Here is a 7,018-nt window from a genome sequence, read left to right as displayed (position 1 = left end):
TAAGATACAGTCACAGAAAATAATTATATTCATAAGTACGTCTTAGTCAGTGACAACCCTACAACAGATGTATCCATCGGATCGCCATCAATGATGGTGATACATGGCTGTGTACATAATGTATATACAACTCGTCTAAACATCAACCCAACAATGTTAGATCTGTAAATTTGCTTTCGCAAATTGTTGGTTCTTCCCTCGCCGGGATTCGAACCCATGCTACTGTGATATCGTGACACCAAATCACCTTCACTGCAGCCGTCCCGCTAGACCACACGACCACCTGGGCTCTCAAAAAAAGAGCTTTTGGTGGGCATGTGTTACCTTTCCACGTCAGTTTTAATCTAGCGGCGTACTACAGTACATGCTATATAAGGCATGAAGATGTTATTATTAGCTCGAATGATAAATGTTATAAAAGGCCAAAAAAGGTACGAAGCTGAAGAACATTGAGGAGCACAAATTCCTAAAAAAAATGCCAAATACAGCTAAGGTAATCTATTCCTGAGGTAGAAAAGCCTCATAATCTTTTCTTGGATAGTAAACACATAACAATAACTAACCATTCATTGAAAATATATTACTATACCAAAAAAGTAGAATTCTAATTGTTTATCAGAATATTGTTTTATTTAGTCATATATGTGTTATTGTTTGTCAATTTTCACTTTAATTACGTTAATCGGTAATTTATAATGTAAATAAATAGTAATTAAATGTAAATGAAACTGAATCATAATGTATATGCCCTTTATATATCTTTATCTTTCTAATATTATACGTATGCATTTTTTGATATTTGGAAAATTTCGAAATTTTTAATCATATTATGTATTTTATTCAGTTTGACAAGGAATGAAAGACAAGAAAGACTAACCAATGAGATGTAAATGCTTACCGCATACATTACGATTACCAGATACAGACATTATGGAACACTCACTTATTTATCTATATTATTGTTTACATATCTTAAAAATTATAAAGGTTATCTATTAACTTTAGTATCTACAACGACAAGACATTGATCTTTAAATGATTTCTACGTTTTCTATTATAAACAGTATGATCGTTAAAGTGTTTTTTGGTGTTTTGGTATCTCTACTCAGAAGATACCTATTTATTATGTTTAAGGTGGAACCTAACACTACAGGGAGATTTTTATGTTTAATTGAAAAGAACGATAAGATGTTAAATTGAATTCATGAAACAAAAATTCCTACACACAATTGATAAACAAAACTAAAGGAAAAGCGCTGTACTTGCATTCTTCGTCTCAAAGAAAGAGAAAGTTGGTCGAGGATCGTTCAAGTTACACTCATTGCAACATTATAGATTATTTAAGGGCCCCTGGTTGCTAAGTGGTTTAAGTAGTTCTACTACTGTAATAACTATTCAGTCAACACTGAGGTGGTGCAATCGACTCTAACCATAATTTAATAGAATTGACAGTTTTCCTATCGAAGGTCTGTGGTTAAGTCCAAGCACTCCAGCTTCCAGAGAAACAGCAAAGCTTTGAAACCAAATATTTGTATTTATGGGGGAAATGTGATAATACAAACAAACACCACAAACATCTTCCTTGTAAGTGAAATCTTAAAGAAGAAGGTCAATAGATAGGTGACAGTCGACCTTTTTTCAAATCTCTTTACTCGATCAAGAGCAGAAAAATCAAGAAAACAAACATGAGGGAATTGCATGAACTTAAAAACAACCTGGGTACGTCGACCGGGTAAGTGTTTTTTTGCTATTTATGCACCACTAGCCATACGTATTCACACTCAGAAAAAGATACAATATGTATAATTACAGACCAGACGACTATTATTGTATCAAGGGAGCTAAGCCCACTTATCAGTTAAGCTAGTGATTAGAAACAATAATAACTCGCTCCGCCCAACAATTTGTAACGGTAAAAGCAGTTTTTGTATTAGGTGTGAACATGCATGAGCGTAAAGTATAATCGGAGATAGTCAAATGTGATGCGATGGAGCAGAGGATATGTTACTGCTGAGAAATTTTAAGAGAATATTTAGAAAGTTGATATCATTACGTTTGTTATAGATTCTAGTTAGAAGTTGCCCATCGAAGTCAACATCGAGGAAATGATCAAGATAGGAACCAGTCATCATTCGAAAGTATTCGTATTACAAGTTGGCTTGGATACATTTTGTATACTCATTAAAAATGGGTTATTGAGTGACAGAACATCATCAATATACATATAAATAAAAAAGAAGGTGTGGTATGATTGCCAATGAGACAACTCTTAAGTACAGACCACATGACACAGAAATTAGAAACTATAAGGCGCCGATTTGTCTTTAACAATGAGCAAAGCCCATACCGCATAGTCAGCTATAAAAGACCCCGAAATGAAAAATTCAAACACGAAGACTGACGACCTAATGTGTGTAAAAAACAATGAACGATAAACTAGTATAAATCACAGCAACAAAAAACAACCTCTGAATTGACGATGGATATGTTCCAATAGCCGAAACCTAAACCTGGTTTTTTGTGGCGTTTATGACGTCACCGAATTAAAATTATCACCGAGTCTCTACTGAAATGAGCAGCACGACCAATGTAGCATCTGCTAATCCTTCCACATAAGCTTGGTATCAATCCTAGTAATGTTTAAAATAGGAATGTGTTGTTCTTGATTTGATTCAAGTGTTGGTCTGTATTCATTATGATTATGGAACATACATTTTGTCAACAGGCCCCTCTAACCTTTAAGAATATCACTTTCAATCAACTCAAGAAGTTTGAAAGTATTCAAGGTTGTTTACAAATTTGATGATGACTTTTGGAAGGATTAAAAGTATTCCGATAATACGCTAGTTTGTTGTATCTGATATACCACCGTTTGTTTGTGTGATAATATTTCGGGTTTTTTTTTTGTCACATTACTGTCAGTGTGATTTCGGCTTATGAGTTTGACGTTACCTTTGGTATCTATGACCTTTATTATGAACCATTTGAACGTTATTAAAATGTTAAGCAATATGATTGAACACATGCCCCTAACAATATAATTACGTCTGGTCTAGCTGTTTCCCTTTTACTGGGGTCCTACATAATATGTCTGTTACAATTTTCTTGTAAGATACCTGACTCTGTATACCCCAAGGAGCATATATAGTCCTTGATTATTCATAATGTTTTTGATAATTACTTAATTATCTTATCATAACACATTTATATAGTGGGGGGAGAAGGAGGGGTATGGACTCGAATGACTCAAATTCTCGGAAAAGTCCGACAAAATTATAGTCCCATTATATGCGATTCGAATGATAACTAGTAATCAACCACTTGTTGGATCGTCCAAGCGGAACTTTAGTGTGATGGACATGTTTGAAAGATATGAAAGCGAAAACTAGTTCAAAATGACAAATGCTGACAATAAATTAAATGTATGTTTGAAACCAAACTCGTTAACATCAATGATTAAAATGATTGAAATAATTAAGACAAATTTACAATAATTACTGACCCAAAAAAATGATTGCTCAGGTTCTTTAAATCTATTTTCAATCTTTTAACCACATGTACCTTCAGACTATACTATCTTTGAGAAATACAGAAAACTTCATATAAAATAATGAATAATAAATAACAATTTTTATTGAGATTTTATGCATAATATTGATATAAATATATATACTCTGCAACTGTTCATAGTTTGTCTATATATTGTTAGACGGTATCGACAAACATCTGAAAATGTAAAATAAGAAATATTACAAAAAATAAAATGTACATTACAAATCAGAGATTTCGAGAAGTTTACCTGTGTTTACCTAGTCGGTAATTAAAGAGATGATTTTAATGCCGCAATACAGTTCACTTACAATCTTATTTTACGTATATATAACTGATTTGTACTATGCATTCCATCAGATATATTTACCTTTTATAAACTCTGTCATGTGTTTATTTCAGTTTTGTTTCAAATTATTTCTTTTATATCCCTCCATTTTCTTTTTCGTTAAACCAGTCCTCTTTTGAGAATGTCAATTTGTGAATCACTTATATTCACAGTTGTTTTTTTGTACTTTTATGCCATTATTAAAGTTATAAAGTATTGAATGGAACGATACATAGCAACAATCAATCAATATAGTTTTGAACTTTTGATTGTTTTTCCCGTTTTACTAGGAGTATGCATGTATGCACATCAAGTTCGAAATGAAGATTTCAAAACAACAAAAACTTGATTTAACAAGCTTTTCAATCAAATGAGTGTACTGTTTTATGATAAATATAGTATCCGTAAATAGTTATCTGATGCAACGATTTTACATGGAATATTCAATTGTTTTCAATTTGTTGATTAGGTTCTTGCTTTTGATTTTGCCATTTGAGTAAAAACTTTCCATTTTTAATTCATATAGTTTTTGTAATTTAACTTTTTTCAGTGGATATAATATATAAAAAAAGAAGATGTGGTATGATTGTCAATGAGACAACTGTCCACAAGAGACCAAAATGACACAGACATTAACAACTATAGGTCAACGTACGGACTTTAACAATGATCAAAGCTCATACTGTATAGTCAGCATATGTTATTTACAAATGCCATTTACAATTACTAGCAAATGGATATAAGTGTGGTGAGGAGAAAATCTAATATATTAAGTTAATGATAAAGTTACTCACACTATATAGTTAATAGAATTTGTCTGATGGGAATTCCTCATTGAATTCGTCTGAAGGAAATTCCTTAGTCTCTTCGTTAGATGGGAAGTCCCCTATGACCTGGTCTTGATTTGACCTCTTACACCAATAGCATTTGCATTTCGTTTTAATCCAGCCTCCAGTACATTTTCCCAAACAGCGTTTAGTAAGACAGTGGATTTTACAAGCAATTTTAATTGGACATCCATAATTAGCTTCACATACTGCAATATATTTATATAATTTAATTTTAGATGTAACGCGTCTTCTGATTGGCTGACGTTATTTTGTTATCAGCCCAATAGACATAATTAAGTCATGTGGCCGTGACGTCATCAGCGTTTTTCATGGTTTTCTACAGTTTAAAATAGAATTTAGAATTAAATTATAAGAAATGACTGTAATGTGTTTTCTGTCTATTCGAAACAACATAAAAAATGTGGTGCATACTATTAAATAACCCGCTACGCGCGTTATTCAGTGTGCACCAAATGTTTTATGATATATCTTCATAGACAGAAAAAAATATTACAGTCATTCCTAAAATATATTTGAATAAGATCAATTTCGTTTGCTAATTCTAATTAAAACTATAGATTTTATCATTTGAAATCATGGTTTCCTATAATTTCACCAAAATAATTTGTATAAGAATTTTTGAAGTTCGAGTAATGTATGAAGACATATAAAAAGCTACGATTTTGCAGCGTTACACCTTTACGAAGCTACAATTAATTTGTCATTTTGCAACTTTTCCATAACATAAAGAGACTTTACCAAAAAAAAAAAATACGGTGGTCCCTTTAATTTCTTTGCATCTTTAAAACGGAAATGTTTACAGCAATAAATATCGTTCAAATTTGAACTGTGTACAGCAATAACGTTTCATTTTCAATCAAACTTATTTCACATACATTTTTCGAGAAAATACAATTTTAAAACTGTGCATATTTGTCGTTGCTTGAGACGTACATTCTAAACATCTTGAGACTTTTCCATCCATATTAATTTGATTGTATATTTGATCTAATAGAGGGTAGATTTTTTTTATCATTCAGATATTTTGCCTTAATCAGTATATTTCAATATTGGTAAAAGAAATCATTTTTCAAAGTTAAGAGTTGCTGTGGTTGTTCACAAAGATAAATGTACAATTCCCTATTTACAGATATAGCATATTGCTGAATCCAACCTATCAGATGATATAACAACTTTTTTTTCATTTTTCTTAAGAATATTGTTAAAGAATGCGGGTAGAGCAATAATGAAAATTGTTTTGATTTGTAATTTAGTATACTAGATCTTCTGTTTTACAATCAGAGGTCATCATTTGCCGTATATAAAACCGTACATTATCAAGTTAACAAGCAAGTATTTTTTTAACAATTATATGTCATGTAATAAGTAATGTTGCCATTGTGGCTTATAAACTTACCTGTGAAATATGCTACACAAAAACAGATAAGTAAACCAACTGTTGCTTTCATATTGGAAATTTTCTTGTCAAACTAAAAAGCCAATTGAATTAGAAATTTAACATGCAAAATCAAGTATGCATCTTTGTTTTTTTTTTCTGTGAGTAAAAATATAAAAACAATTTTGACTTAGATTAAATTCGCATGGTAGATGATTTATGTCTAGCAGGAGATGATAAACTATTGATGTATCTTGCTTCTTACTCTTTTGAGTTCATGCGATTCCAACCGAGTTTTTTAATACTATATCTTCCTAATCGATGAATGAAATTTGACAATCGTTTTGATTAAACCCCTTTTTATCTGAATTCGTTATTGTAATCGAAAATCTTCCATATTTTTTATGATTTGAACATCCATGTATTTTCTACATTTGAAAATGCCTGTACCAAGTCAGGAATTTGACAGTTCGTTTTTAAGCGTTTTGTTATTTGATTTTGCCATGTGATTATGGACTTTCCGAATTGATTTTCCTCTGAGTTCAGTATTTTTGTGATTTTACTTTTTATAAAAAAATAATAATTCAACTCACCCGTTACTGTTTTACAGATGTCAAAATAATTAAGTCAATTATCGCATTACAGAGATTTATATACATGCCAATAAACAAATTACGGAAAACAAAAAGGGAAATCATTGATGATTTTTGTATTCCTGTCTACTAAGATATTGTTTTTATTTGTTTGTAAATTGTTATTCATATCCGATTTTTTGACCCAATTTGTCCCTTCTAAGTTGATTATTAGATTTGAACTTCAGTAGATTGCTTTACTTTTAACTTTGCTAACCCTATGAATAAAAAAGTCTTCTTTATTCGCGTTTTACCAATAGTTAGTGGATAATATGCCTTGTGG

At 31.1% G+C, this 7,018-nt stretch overlaps 1 long non-coding RNA gene across 1 annotated transcript; it reads right to left on the bottom strand.

Annotated features, from left to right (window-relative positions):
* Positions 1-3,613: 3,613 nt before the first annotated feature.
* LOC139492445 (uncharacterized) lies at positions 3,614-6,754 on the bottom strand. The gene is made up of 4 exons (XR_011656845.1): positions 6,697-6,754; positions 6,125-6,197; positions 4,672-4,913; positions 3,614-3,726 (listed from the first exon to the last, which is right to left on the bottom strand). It is a non-coding gene; the product is annotated as an uncharacterized lncRNA (long non-coding RNA).
* Between the last annotated feature and the right edge of the window lie 264 nt (positions 6,755-7,018).

This window comes from Mytilus edulis, chromosome 10 (genome assembly GCF_963676685.1).
Source record: "Mytilus edulis chromosome 10, xbMytEdul2.2, whole genome shotgun sequence".
Classification (NCBI taxonomy): Eukaryota; Metazoa; Mollusca; class Bivalvia; order Mytilida; family Mytilidae; genus Mytilus; species Mytilus edulis.
This window is presented reverse-complemented; position numbering and strand designations above follow the sequence as displayed.